Here is a 13734-nt window from a genome sequence, read left to right as displayed (position 1 = left end):
AGTACCGTTGCCCTCATTATTTATAGATGGCTGAAGTGATAGAGACATTGACATTCAGACAGGTAATGCACCAAGTCACATAGCTAATAATTAATGGTACTAAAGTGTCTATCACATTTATTTGCATCATAATACCTCTTAAATATGTTCAAATCCCGCCTTGCCCAAACTGTTGGGATTAAATGAAGAACGTTTATAATTCCTGACTTAACAGCAATCGACTAAAAAAGGTTTAGTTGAATTCCACCAGACAACAGAGACACACAGGGCTTATAGTAATCATAGTAGGCGAGATCAGGGAATTAAGATTGGTTTCTGAATGTAACCTAGCAGGCCTGTTTTAATTACTAGGCAGCCATTTTGATCCTCCTTTGGTTGACATGTAATAGAGAAAGGAAAAAGGTACCCTTAGTGAGTTGTAAGCTGCTTCTGTGCTAGAGGAAGGCTTCCATTAGGGTAAGAAGCTAGGCAGAGAATGGAACTCAGTGTTAAATATATTATCTTGTTAAATATTCACAATATTTAACAAGATAATATATTTTGTGAAGTAAATATTTAACAAGATAATATATTCTGTGAAGTAAATACCTTCACTTGGCAAATAAGAAGGTAGCCTCAAAAAAGTTACATAACTTTTCAAGAGTTATACAGCTCTGAATTAGTAGAACTGGGGTTTAAACACAAAAGCCTGTATTTTTAATGCTATACCGTACCATACCTTGCTGGTGTCTTATTCCTCTATGCTTGAGGAAACTTCTTTGAAAGTAGTCACTCTCTTTTGCTCTCTACAAGTTGCAGAAATATAACAGTAGCTGTGCAGCAATAGCGTTTCATAAATACATCCGGAATAGAATATTCAGTTTCACATCATTCATAAAAGTAGGTTTTAAAACTCTCATTATAACCTAGGGAATTCCCAAATATTATAGCGTGTGGTTTTATTGTTTTGGTAATCTGAGTGTAATAGACTGAAAGGTTTTCACAATTCCTAACAATTAATACAATATAAAAATAAAAAATAACAATATAAAAATAAAACTTAAAGGAGAACAATTATTTTTCTCAGTAAGGTAGCCTAGTACATATATAAAAACTTTGAATTAAAAAAAAAACTCTTTAAAATGTGTATTTTATTATAATCAGATAAGGAATTCAGTTGTAATAAGAAAATTTTCTAATTGTTAGTGTATTACTTTTTAGTCAGGAAAATGTATGATCTTCATAGATTAGTGTCAGATTATTTTAAAAAAAAAACACTAGATGAGTGAGAGAGAGTAAATGACAGAGATTTTTAATTTTGCTATTCAAAAAATTTACTTCTATAATCTGAGCCATAGTCCTTACTTGAGAACTCACAGTTAACCAAAACAGATTTCTTTAATATATTAACCATTCTTTGTGTTATATGGGACATCTTTCAGAGTTAAGGGGATTGTGGGCTAATTGTCATTAGGTAGCTCTGAAATCCAAAGTCTTGAAAATTTAAAGCAGTGTAACTTCAAAGCTGAAATTACATGAAGATTAGAGTTTAAATCATGTTTAATTATAAGCAAAAGTGTGTTGCCTTTTTGAACAGCAACTGTCATCATTTCTGAAAGCATACATAGCTTTTAAATAATTACTGAGTTCTTCCTCTCCCTAGTGAAATTAGGAAGTGCAGTATGCCTTATTTTGTCCACTTATGTTGAGTAGGTTAGGCTTTTGCAAGGCAGGTTTATCCTCCTCTATCTTTTTTCTTTGATTATTTTATATTTTTTTCCCTCCAGAAATATCTCCATGTCAGAATCTGTACATAGTAACTTTCCAAAGTTTCTGTGGCTGAGAAACTCCTCAAGGTTAAAACTGAGTAAGCACATATTACTTCAAATAATTTTCTCAGAGTTTAAGTTTTAAACAGACACTCCAAATTTCATGGATGTATTTATTTCAAGCAATACACATTTTCGTTTCCTCCCAAATTAATGTTGGTGGAAAGATAATGTCAAGTAAACATACTTTTGTAGTAAAGTTCAGTAAGGTAATTTTTACTCTCTACATAGTACATTAGTTTGTAAGCAGAAACTCAAAAAATATAGGCATAATTTCAAAATCGTTCTAGGCAGATAGGTTTAGAATAGTTTAAGTGCCTGTATTCTGAACACATTGATATCCATCTTTTAAAACAATTGGAATTACCCCCAATTCTGATGTGATGTACTAAGGTATGGTTACGTTTTGGTAGTCTCATTTGTGGAAGCAAATATCTTGTTTAATCAAGATGACATCTAGTGTGATCTAAGCAGGAAGAAGGTTGAACTCTGACTTCATTCAACTTTAACTTTTCTCAAGATTATCCAGTTATTCAACTATTATTCCAGAGCTATTTGCCTTTCGTGAATATCAGTTGATTCTTAATGTGTCTATGGCTAAGGGATATAAAGTAGAATCATTGTTTCACGGTAACTATGTGTGATGCTGTTTTTTAAAAAAATGTTTATTATAATATTCAGTTTGGTTCTCGAATATTTAAAATAAAAAGAATGAAATTATAAACCAAAAAGTCAATTTTTTACAATCAATGTTAGAAAAAATATTCTTCCAAATTAACTCTTGTTTTAGATTTAATAAGTAAATATTAAATAATTTTGTACAAACATCAATTTGTAAGTTGTTTTATTTTTATCGTCATACCCTGGATTTTTCCATATAAGCTCATGTTTTCACTAAGTTATTATATAATGAATTTAGATTTTTACACATTTTAAGTATTTCTCTATAAATTTTAAGACTATGTCTTAAATACTCTAAGATTTATTTGATTATCAGTTATATTTTATATAATAATTTGTATTTGATATCCAGTGACAATATTCTTCCCTTAATATCATGTACACTCACTATCTTCATTTCTATTTCTGGATTATAGTAGTTATTATAAGTAACTTGCGACTTTGAAAAATAAAGAATTAAAAATTGGTAGCTGAGTTTTGTATAACTGTGGCATTTAATTTGAGTAAAATATTCTAAAGGAAATTTATATTAGATCAATTAGTGATATTAACCAAACTCTGAAAGTTATTTTAAACTTAAAATGCATTTTCCTTAGGAAAAAAAAAAATTATCTTATATTGTAGATTAAGATACAATTAGAATTCTGTGTATTGAAAATTAAATGGTGTTTTTGTAAAGACAAATCTGATTTTTAGGTAGGTAAGTATAGTTTAAACAAGTTAAAAACAGTTTTTGATTTTTTTACTTATCGTACATGCCAATGTTTAAGAAAAACCTGGTTCGGTGGGAGAGTAAGGGAAACATAAGCTTTTACTTTTGTGGCCATCCTAATGGAAACTTTTGAATAGGCTCAGTTGATTGAAGGAGTCAAAGATCACCCTGAGTAATTGGACTAGATAAAGATAGAAGGGCATTAAAAGAAATAAGTGTGTACCTGCCTGGGAAAAGAATCACGCAAGGTGGAATTACCTGAACTAAAAGCAGTAAGAAACAAAAGTAAGGGATATATAGAGAAAACTCTTGAGTTAAAGAAAAGTGTACGTGTCAAATTGGACTTTTCTCCCATAGTAATCGGTTTTAACAATCTGGCTCATTTAACACTCCTACTGGGAACCTACTTTGTTCAAAGTATGCAGGTTATAGTAGACTTTTGATGTAAGAGAAAAAGAGAATGTCTCGAATAATCAGAAGCTGTGGCAAGTTTTCATGTGTTCTAAGACTAGCCCAAACTAACAGAAAAAAATGTGTATGCTACTTGAAGGCTCTTTGTTCAAACTGTGCCTCGATGTACTTACTCTTAGTGCCTGGCAAAGGGTGCACATAAAAGATGCCTGACACTTTAAGTGTAAACCCAGTCATTTCCTTAACTAGAGTTAAGTAAATATACCATTAATACCCATACATTAAAATGTGCATTTTATAATTACTGAATAGCTATTTGTATTAAGTGGCATGAATAGGTCTATGCAGCAGGGAGTCTGAATTTAAATTTCAGCCACATTTACCCTAGGTTTGGGCATATTTAGAGAGCCAGCAAGGCTGATCTGAGGGGAGATTTTATATGTATATTATATTTATTATATTATTATATATATAAATAAATTTTTTTGAAGGAAAGAAAACCCCTGACGAATTCATCCTAAAGGAAAATGGAATAGAGCTGTTCAAATTTAGTTCAAAGGCAATTGGCACACAAAGGAAGAAAGTTGTGACTTGCGTTAGTTATTTAGATTGTCAGCTAATGTGGATTAAATATGTGAGACTGCGAGGGAAGAATGGCTTCCCTAAAGTTGCCATGGATGGTGCATAGAGAGAGTCAGGTGTCGGCTGCCACCATGGCTACCCTCACTATGGCCCTCAGCACAGTCTCCAGTTTTCAACAACAGCCTCTCTGATAATGTTGGAAGGTTATAGCAATGAGTGCGGACTCTTTGCTGGGCAGCAATTAGGCACATTGATCACTTTTACCATGGGCAATAATTGACAATATTACCACAGTGGGCCAGAGCAGGAAAGCATAGATGGCATGAGGTACCCAAGTGGGTAAATCCCTTTAGAGACTCCTAGAACATATATGACAGGAAATTAGTGGGTTCTGAAATTCCACCAGAACAGATTTGATGGAAGCTTACTGTTCCTTTATTCTTACTGAGCTGGAATGGCTTTGAAATACAAGTCACATCTATAACATATTCACAACAAAAACACAAAAGTGACAAAAAATTCACAAAGTTGACAGAACAAACTCTACTGTTTCACTTTCCTTAGGAAGAGGTAAATGGGGCAGGGACCCCAACAGCCCCCAAAATAACAAATTTTGATCAGGAATTTACTTTAGAAAACAATTTTCAGGGCATATCCTGATACTAGTACGATTTGTCTCTAAATTTATTTTTTCTAGCTATAGGAATAAAGATTGTTAATGATTCTTATGTGTCTCAATCATCGGGCAACTTCAATTAGGTTTAGCAGACTATTTTAGAAAGTTCTTTTGTTTTTGTTTGTGTATTTTTGACTTATTTGGTTGTTTACAAACTACCAAAATTTTTTTAGTTAACTGCTAAAGTTAAATAAATTAGATACTCATTAAATTAAAATAAGTGTTCTAGTTAATGAGGGTCTACCATAAATCTCAGCATTATGTTGTGTTTCCATAAAGGAGAAGTCTAAAATACTTGAAGTTTGATTTCTTATTTTTCTCCCCCATACAGAATATAATACTGCAGTTTTAAAAACATAAAATTCTGGTACATATTTTGCTAACTCGAATATGAAAAAATATATATTGAGCTTTGCAAAACATTTTTTAAAGTGTTTTTATAATTCAAAATTAATATTATATGCTTTCGCAGTGCTTGGCACAGGAACAGGACTGTGAGTAAGTGCAAATTTCATTTGATTTTCAGAGGAAAGACATGAGAGAGATATTTTGCATTCTAATCATGATAAGATGAAAGACATTGTTTTAAAATAAAAGATAAAAATAGATGGAAGAGCAGAGAGTAACTGGAAAGCTGAATGTTACGTCGATCTTCTGACAAAGCACTTTTGAAATTAAACTGTGCTCAACTTCCTTCACATTAAATGAAAATGATAGTATTTTGTACTTTATAAGACTATGTATATTAAAGAAAGGCACAAGGTAAATATTAGTGTAGTTGGATTATCATCACCCAAGCATTACTTTGAATGTTTCTTACTTGGCTAAAGAATGTGATAAATTCTTTGTAGTTCTCTCCAGTGAACTCAAAGTTTGACAAGGAGGTTGCTTTCCAGATGCTGGGAATTAAAACTGTAAGTGTGTGAGGGTAAAATATGTTTCTAAATGTCATCTAACTTAAAATGTTTTTGAGTGAGTTCCAAGAAGTTGAAGACCAGAGGTCAGAGATTGGCTAGCGTAGGGTGCCTCGGAGGCAGAGTACGCACCCCGCAGCGGTCAGATGCTGCTCCCAGCGCCATCTGGACAGCACGTGCTCTAGCGCAGAGTCCCGAAGATGTGCATGGAGGAACAAGTGTTCCCTCCTTCAAAAATGGCAGAATCTCATCTACTCTTCTTGGAATGCTAAAGACAATAGTTTAAGAGATTTCTTAATGTTTAGTGAACCTAGGAAGTTAGTTTTAAGTTATCTTTGTCTCATGTGAGGGGACCCCAAGAATGTTTGGGATTCTGAGAGACCACCTACCACAAGAGCAACATCCCCCTCGTTTGGCCAATGGTAAAAGGTGTGTTTAAAGTGTGGCCACCAGGCTTGATTCTTCTACACAATAAATTATATATTTTTAGATGTTACAAACTTTTCTATAGCAGGCTCATGTTGACATCCAAATCCATGGAAATTGTTGTTGTTGTTGTTGTTGTTGTTGTTTAAATAATATTATGCCATATATAATCACCAGAAACTATAGTTCATTTTTTTCAAATACTTAAATTATTTTCTTTTCTACATCTGAATGTTATTTGTCGTATCTCCCTATGTCAGAGCAATAAAGAGATAGAACAAGTTGGGATTCTGATTCAATATGCATAATATTAAATTACCTAGCAACATCAAACAGCCTTTCACATTCTGGAGTACAAGACTCAAGGGTTATAAGGTACATTTGTGGAAATTATTTATATATATAAGAACAATTACAGAAGTCTAGAGATTATAACACAATGTATAATTTACACATTCATCTTTATCAAGCCTTTTGGTTCTTAAATGTAGTACTATAGATGAATACCTATTAAACCATCCCCAAACTGTTATGTTTGTCACCTTTTGCATGTCTGGATGACTTATTAATATCAAGAACTTAGTGGTACCAGTTGTTCATTACTTAATACATTTATTTGATTAGGTAAAATTGGTTTGAAGCTTGAAATAGTATCAATATATAGGAGGTGACAGTAAAAAATGTGGTTCAATGGGACTGCATAGTATTCAACTTTATCATTAAGCTGAATGCTGCCATATAAAAAATATTTATTTTGAGTAAATGGCACCATCTCAGGGGGCCTAGCTTGTACCACAGAAAATAAGATTGAAAATTACCTTGGTAAATAGAAAAGTAAAAACAGAATAGCATTCAGTTTTTAAAAACTCAGAAAAATAGGCTGTACAAATATAAACTAAGGAGGGACTTTGGTTGCCTGGAAAGTATATGAAACTGAACATTTCTTTGTGGTTGCAAAGCTAAAGAATGATCAGTATGTAATGCTAGAAAATCCAGTAAAACAAGAGTACAGATGTTTACACTCAGAGTGGAACGTAGGGAAGAATGTATCTTCAAGAGGACTATCTTTTTATACCAGGGTTAAGTAAGGACTTAACACACTAGAACTCGATTTTAAAAACATTCCGTTGATATATAATTTATTCAGATTAAATTTAAATAGCTAATAAATTATAAGATATACTTGTATACATTTTACTATTTGGAGCTAGGTAAAAAAAAAAACAAAATAGAAATGGGAAGGTCATCAAGATTGGTGATTCTGTGCTTTACTAAGAATGGAAAGAGTGTATTAAGGACTCACAGGCTTGGCAGTTATTTTTATATAAAGCTTTCTGAATAGACAAATATTAGCTTATTAAAGTCCAGTTAATAAATTTAAACTTAATCAACATTAATTATCCATTTAAAAATGTCTGCTGCAGAGGTCAAGAGATGCACAATAGGGACAGCTACACAATAGATCAACACTAATTACACTGGTATTAATAGCTAGTATTTATTGCAAGCTTATAGTGTACATGGTATTTGAAATGCATTATTTTAACTGATAGAAATATTTTATGGGCTAAGTTCTACTATGCTCAATTACCCAATTCGGAAACTGAAGCTCACAGAACTTTGTTAGTGGTCTCAAAAGATTAGGTGCTAGTAAATGTTAGAATCGGAATTTGAATTAAGACCAATAGATTTCAAAGTCTATAAAAGAAAATATATTATATTTAGAACTGACTCATCTTTCATTGGATTAATTTACTGTAGTTCAAAACACATTGCATGCCCATTAGTGTCTTAACCACAAAGTCTGTTCAGACCAGATTTATAATCACAAATTAGAATAAAGAATCATATCTATCTATCCACCTCAGCAAAATTAATTTGTGGAGCATAGATACAAAATGTGATTCCTAGAACAGTGCTCTGCATGTACTAAATGTCTAATAAGTATTAGAGACAGGGAAAAAAGAGGAACATTCTTGGATGTTGTGACTGTACCTAGAAGGAAAATAATGCTGAAAAATGCATTTAGATTGGGCATATGCTTCAATGCTCCTAGTATTACATCTCGTAGCTTCCTTGCCTTGAGATTTGAAAGTTCTTTTCAGTTCTAACTTTTTTACTTCTCTCTGAAGTTCCCCTTCTTATCTACTTTCTCCTGAAAGTAAATTTCTTCACTTCATGTTTATCTAATCTTTGCCTTTTCAAAAGATCAAAGAAAATCAGACATTAACAGTTAGGACAGGTTTTCATTAGTTTTACACAAGAAATTGTGTAGCACATAATAGTTTCCCTGTGTCTGTAAAACAAAAGCACACCTCATTCCTTATAATGTGCATTTCCACGATTAAATGTTTTATTTAATTTAAGTCAATGTTTTTTCATGAACCCCTTGTAGCAGGAAATAGAAATACCTTTTAAAGGTTCAGTACCTGTCTTCAAAGAGTTTACAAAATGTTGAAACTGGCAGAATGAATCAAGTAAATAAACAGCAATAATGAAACACCAAAAGTACAACAAGAGACTTGCAGACGAAGTACTAAGGTGGCTCAGAAAAAAGAAGAAACATGTGCTCCATTTACTACATTAAAATAGTTTAATTTTGAAGCAAGCTTTGTCCAGAAAATGAGTCAAGACACTCAAACTAAAAAGACAGTTTTAGAATATCTTAACATTTTAATATTTTTATTTAAAGCCTAATTTTTATAGCAGTTTTAGGTTTATGAGAAAATTACAGAGATTTTTCTTAGGTCCCTTCCCCTCACACAGGCATATGTCCTCATTATCAACATCACTCACTAGAATGATATCATTTCGTTTTGGTTCTTTCTTAGGATTTCCATCTCCCTGTTTACATTGTTCATGTATTATTGCATACTGTGTGCTTTATCCATTAGATTTCTTAGAATATTAATCAGAGTTGTTTTGTATGCTCTGTCTGATAATTCCAATATCCCTGCCATGTCTAGTTATAATGCTTGCTCAGTCTCTTGTGGTTTTTTTGCTTTTTAGTGTGCATTATATATATATTTTTTCTTTTTTTACAGGGAACATGATGTAATAAGTAAAAGGAAATTCTGTAAATAAGCCTTTGGTAATGTGGTATTGAGGTGTGGAGGAGAGAGAAAGCATTCCATGGTCCTACGATTAGGTCTCAGACTTTTAGTTAGCCTATGCCTCTAGACTATGAACTTCACAAGTGTTTCGCATTCCCCTACCGGGCCCAGAATAAGACAGGATGGCTAGAATGGGCTGGATTTGGGTATTTCCCTTACCCAAGGTTTTTTTTAAGGTTTAGTCTCTGGTTAATCAGTTTCTCCTGAGGGCAGTTCTTGTTTAAGTAAAATAGAGTGCTGTATTCTTTTCTCCTCTTCCTTGGGAATGTTACTGAGTTCCTTTAGATAAATCTCAATATGTGGGGTCCTCCATCTGACTGGGTCCCTTGAAATTTTTAATTATCAAGAGATGCTCACACTGAATCTCCAGGAATTCTTCAATTTCAGTTCAGATATTTCTACTCCGGTACTTTCCACAGCAATTTCTGTTTGTGAGCTCTGCTCCGGTAAACTATGACTCCCTGTATTCATCTGTGTGTCTCTCCAATCTTCAGGACAGTGTTTTTCCCATTGCCTTCTCCTCTCTTATGGATTCAAGAGAGTTATTGATTTTTCAGTGTCTGTAGCTTTTTGCCTATTGTTAGGATAGAATGACCACTTCTAAGCTCCTTACAAAAGGAAATGGAAATAGGAAGTCTGAATCTAATTTTTAGCAAGTATATTACCCTTTATAGTTTTCTAAACTTATGTCCATTCTTCTTACCTAGAGGTTTTTGGGGTTTTTTTCAAATCTTATCTCTTGTACTTCTCCACTTAAGGTAAACAGTAATCTTACAAAAGCAGTGCTCTTCCGAGATGTGCTATTTAACATTAGAGCTAAATCACAAAAACAGATATCCTAAGATCCAACATAGCAATATTTCTATTTGGACTAAATATTTCAGTCCAAAGATCCTAACACCATTGACAATGAGGACGGCATGTGATACCATTATCACTTTGTTAACTAACTAGTCAATGTAGCATCATAATACTAAATATTAGTTTGTCACTGGCCTCAGTCTAGGCAGAGATGGAGTCTATACAGTCTTTGCATCTCTGAAAATATTTAAAAACAATTTCTCTTAATCTCTTATGCCCCTAGTCGAATGCTCTAACATACAAAATAGCATCCTTGAAAAGTAGCATTATGTGCCAATATGCAAAAAAGAGAAAACAGACTGTACAATTATTTTAAATTGTTAGATCTAAAATTTAACAGCTGTTAAGGTATAAATAAAATATTACAAGTGTATTTAAATTGATCTTAAAATGAATATTGGGTACTAAAATGTTGCCCTGAGATAATGATTGTGATGATGCAGTTTCTTTTTTCGTTTATTTGATGGATTGAATTCTTTGCCACTATTTCTGGCTTCTAAATCCAGGAACGAATTATTTTTTCTCTTTACTGGCAATTAACTGAATGTATAATTTGAATAATCATTTGTAATTATTTCTTGGGCATAGTCCCATACCTTTCATCTAATTCCAAAAGCCTAGCATATGTGCTGTGCTTTTGAAGTTAGGTTAGAAGTAGAAGTGTTTATAATATAGAGGTTGGCAGTCATTCCACTTGCAATAGAACCAGAACCTCACTACACCACGCGGGTGTCAGCAAAGCAACATGCTCTTATAAATTGAGCAGTACACCATTTTCAGAAGTAGTAGCCGTCACCTTCTGCCAAACCTATCTGCAATGGAAAATATGACTACAGTCTATGGCCATGCTACCCTGAACAAGCCTGATCCCATCTGATCTCGGAAGCTAAGCAGGGTCGGGCCTGGTTAGTACTTGGATGGGAGACCACCTAGGAAGACCAGGTGCTGTAGGCATAAAAATTTTAAAAAATAAGAAATTGTAATCTGACAAGTTCCTTGCAATCTGTGAGGTCAACCAAAGGTTGCCTCACCAAAAAAAAAAAGAAAAGAAAAGAAAAGAAAATATGACTACAGAGTCATTAAAATCTGATTTACGTTTTGCATGTGAGATTCACTGAATTTCATAATAGCCAGAACTATAGAGCAGCAGTGTATAGTTATTAAGTTATGATCTCTTGGATCAATCAGACCCAGATTTTATCTTAGTTTTACCACCTGCTTTTAGGGTAGGCTGGGGTAAGTTACTGAATCCTCTGATCTTTAGCTTCATTATCTGTAAGTGAATTTGACAAAATTTTTCTATAAAGGGTCAGATAGCAAATATTTTAGACTTTGCCAGCCATGAATTTTCTGTTGCAACTACTCCATTCTGCCTTGTAGAGCGAATTCATCCATTGACGGTATGTAGATAAATGGATGTGGCTGTGTTCTAATAAAACTTCATTTATAGATATGCAATTTGAATTTTATATAATTTCCACAGTCAATCAATATTATTCTTCTTTTGATTATGTTTCAGCCATATAAAATTTAAAAATCATCCTTAGTTCATTGGCCACACAAAAAACAGGTGGCAGCCCAGGCCCATGGGCCATAGTTTGACAAATCTTTATTTGTTAAGTGAGAATAGTTTTAGTAGCTCCTTTATGGCGTTCTGATGATGAATAAGAGAGATAATGAAAGTAAAGTTCTTAGCATTATTTTGGCCTTTACAATTTTTATTCGAGTAAATGTGGTTTTTATAGGCTAATCATCCTGGGAGTTAATATCTATTTTTCAACCATGTTATTCAGAAAGTTTTGTGTACCTATTTGGGAAGTGATTTAAAGACTGCTTTAGACCCTACTACTTGCTGAGAACTTGCCAGCATGAGCCATCAGGAAACTGAAGTACAAATGCACCAGAAGAAATCAAATGAATTAGCTTCGTAGCCAGCCCCTCGGTGCCACAGTGTTTGAGTAATTCTAGGTTTCAGACAGGCCAGCAACAATGCTGAAGGAAATCCAATTTAGTGGGGTGAACAAGGTAGCAGGAGTCACTCACATCAAGAAGTGTTCAAGTCAGTAAGTCATCAATGCAAAATATCCTCATATAAAATTGCAATCAGAATCATTCAATAGAGCAGAGACTTACAGCAAGGATGCAATCCAGTGTGGTCATGTGACATGCTAACCTCAAAAATGCAATATTAGACTAAGTGGACAAAGATTGACATCAGCTGTGACTTGATGTATATTTAGTTTCCAGTTCTACAAGGCACCCTACCTACCAAGTTCACAGCAATAAAACTCAATCCATTGGTGAAGATTATTGATCTTGACTGGTTCAGGAGAGATTTAACATTAGGGATTTAACATTAAACACAGGCCAAGAAGTGTACTGTCATTTACACATATAATATCTCGTTAAATTTCAACTCAATATTCAACAATATGTATCACTCCCATTTTATAGGAATAATAGTGGTAGAGTCCAACATGGCTGGATCCAAAACCCATTCTTTTCTACAGCGTTAAGGAGAGATTAAATTTTTCTCCCAAATGCCCCTATTGGCTCTCTCCCTCTTAAAGTTTTGATAACCTAGCAGAAAGTTGGCTAGCAGACTAAGCTAGTTCAAAGGAGGAACCCAAGGTCTCTAAGTAAAGTCAGTGCTGGTATTCAGACACACATGGATTTTCTCATTTTCTAACAAGCAATATCTTGGGTTAGGAAAGTTTCATCGTTGCATAATCCATGGGATGTCACTTGCCATCTCCTACTTCTCTATAAATATATAAAGCATTACAGTTAGAAGTAGCTTTATCAAGAAGATAATGAAGCATGGTTTAGAGCCCTTTCCATAGTGGATGTAGAGAGATACTGGGAGCATGGCATACTTCTCTGCTTGGGTAATATCCTCTATCCCATGATGGTGGCCCTGGGCCTAAAGCTAAAAGGCTCGCATATTTACCTCCAATAGCTAGATCTGTGCCTGGTAGACCTCATCAGGCATCTGGATCCTATCTTCGACTTAAAGAAAAAGGAATTGATTTAGAATCTGCTCCATTGCTCCCTGCTCAGAGATTATAATGACAGGCTTCATGGCTACCCCAATGCCCTGCACACCTATGGCCTGCAGAGGGCTGGCATGGGGCAGGGGGGTCGTGATATAGGAGGACATGACAGAGCTAGACCAGCAACTGTCACTGCAGTTCTCTGATGACGTGCCCCCAGGCAAGAAGCACTTTCTGAGCAGATGTGGCATTACCAGTGAAGAAATGTGACACATTACTTTTGAAGCAATGTTTCTTAAAAACACACCCAACTTTCTATCACCTTGCTAGAGGAGTGATTGAATATTACTTTTCTATTCTCTTTTAAGAGAATTATATTACAAAAATGTTGTCACTGGAAGAGGCAAGGAAAATGCACCAAAATTATAGAAAATAAAGTATTGGCAGGTATACCAAGTTGCTAATTAATATTAATATGTTATTTTTCTGCATTTTGTAATACTTGTGGTACTTGGTGGTTTAAATTATTTTAGTTCTTGAGATTTTTTCTTATTCCT

The 13734-nt window shown here is 33.8% G+C and overlaps 1 non-coding gene across 1 annotated transcript; it reads left to right on the top strand.

Annotated features, from left to right (window-relative positions):
* Nucleotides 1-11019: 11019 nt before the first annotated feature.
* LOC111729376 lies at nt 11020-11138 on the top strand. The gene has a single exon (XR_002776214.1). It is a non-coding gene; the product is annotated as a 5S ribosomal RNA (ribosomal RNA).
* Nucleotides 11139-13734: the final 2596 nt, after the last annotated feature.

The sequence above is a fragment of the Pteropus vampyrus genome, unplaced genomic scaffold, assembly GCF_000151845.1.
Source record: "Pteropus vampyrus isolate Shadow unplaced genomic scaffold, Pvam_2.0 Scaffold260, whole genome shotgun sequence".
NCBI classification, from domain to species: domain Eukaryota; kingdom Metazoa; phylum Chordata; class Mammalia; order Chiroptera; family Pteropodidae; genus Pteropus; species Pteropus vampyrus.
Note: the sequence above shows the minus strand (reverse complement) of the source record. Positions and strands in the feature narration are given on the sequence as shown.